Source organism: Heptranchias perlo, chromosome 12 (assembly GCF_035084215.1).
Source record: "Heptranchias perlo isolate sHepPer1 chromosome 12, sHepPer1.hap1, whole genome shotgun sequence".
NCBI classification, from domain to species: domain Eukaryota; kingdom Metazoa; phylum Chordata; class Chondrichthyes; order Hexanchiformes; family Hexanchidae; genus Heptranchias; species Heptranchias perlo.
The window spans coordinates 68,726,121-68,727,883 of record NC_090336.1 but is presented as its reverse complement, the minus strand read 5'-3'; the positions used below and the strand labels follow the sequence as shown (position 1 = coordinate 68,727,883).

Genomic DNA, 1,763 nt, shown 5'->3' with positions numbered 1-1,763 from the left:
GGGGTCAATGACCGGGGGCAGAGATTTAAAGTAATTGGAAGAAGGATTAGACGGGAACTGAGAGAAATTTCTTCACCCAGAGGGTGGTGGGGGTCTGGAACTCCCTGGCTGAAAGGGTGGGCGAGGCAGAAACCCTTAACTCATTTAGAAAGTACTTGGATGTGCACTTGAAGTGCCATAACCTACAGAGCTATGGACCAAGTGCTGGAAAGTGGGATTAAGCTGGATAGCTCTTTTTCGGCCGGCACGGACACGATGGGCTGAATGGCCTCCTTCTGTACTGTAATTTTCTATGATTCTATGATCAAAGGGAAGCACCAGAGCAAGAAACACTAGCCCACACATGAAGCACATATTTTGCCATGAATAAATTGGTGACGTTTGGTCTATAATTTGGTGTTGGGAGTTCCTTCATGGTGATGGAGAGGTGGCGCGGGGACTGACTCCATGCGGCCCTTCAAGAAGGCGCTGGATGCATTTTTGGAAAACTGCAAGATCACGTCGGAAGGAATGAAGATTTTGGGTAATAACCGTGCGCTTATGGCCCCCTGACGTTTGTCTTTGAGCATTCGGAGAGGAAATTTGGACAGATGTTTCCTGGATTGGCTGTGGAGGTGAGTCCAGTAAGAAGTGGGGCGAGCGTATATTTGCCTGATGGCCTTTCCTCATCCTGAGTACGTAGCAACATTACGGCTAGTGACTGCGTGTTACAAACACACTGTCTACTTTCTCACTAACCCCCTCAGAATTACCATCTTCAATCTGTGAGATGACGTCTCTGCCCAGGGAATTAAGGACCTGCCCCTTTCCTCAAAGGACACGGACATATCTATCAATCACCTTCACTACCCCCGAGATGAGGGCTAGCCAACTGCAAAAAGCCAATGGGGTCTCGAAGACAAGGAGCAATGAAAGCAATCACACAAGATGTGTCCCAGCATCAGCATCGGTGCAGCCAATGTCCAACAGCTCCACAAAATCAGGAGCAGCACAAATTCAGACTCCAATAATTGTCCCTGTGAAATGCAGAGGCAGGAGTGGGCACCTATCGTTTGGAGAAATTCTGGCAGAAGAAGATTCTTGTCCACTCAACACAGTATTACAGTGCTGGGAGTTCGGACTTTGTCCGCAGCTTGCTGTCAGGTGACCCGAGACTGACATCTTGTGGTCCAAAGTAGAACTGCAAGAGGGAAAAGGAAGAAAGGGAGTGGTACTCAGCGAGCCAGGAGAAAAAAAATACTACTGAGAAAGCATCAGCATTCTTAGTAATAATGCACACTTCAAGAACCTGTTTCTCAATTTTAATATCTCCCCACAGGGAGGTGCACCGATCCTGGAAGCACTGCAATGCCAGGTCGATGCGTGGAGTGGACGGAGCAAGCCCCTGTTCCATCTCCCTGTTCCAAAAATCAATTTAATATATGGTCCCCAGATAGGGGACGTATCAGATATTAAACTGATAAGAACAGATGCAACACTTTATTAAATTTCAAAAATATACTTTATTCATAGAATCTGCAAGGTACATACAGTGCAATCCAAATATCACAATTCAAACAATACAATACTGATCATTCATGATAAATACAGTCCATGGCACTCTAGGATGCCTCAAAGCACTTACAAGTGTGCAGTCTTTGGTACAGATTACATTTATATTACATTATTCAATATTTGTTGTTACACATTCAGCCCGAGGGGGTTTTACTCAGGTTCTAGCCCCTCGGTATACAATGGCGGGAAGGCTTTAAACAGTTGCCTTT

The 1,763-nt window shown here is 45.8% G+C and overlaps 1 pseudogene; it reads right to left on the bottom strand.

Annotated features, from left to right (window-relative positions):
* Positions 1-1,317: 1,317 nt before the first annotated feature.
* LOC137328287 (U2 spliceosomal RNA) lies at positions 1,318-1,499 on the bottom strand (annotated as a pseudogene).
* Positions 1,500-1,763: the final 264 nt, after the last annotated feature.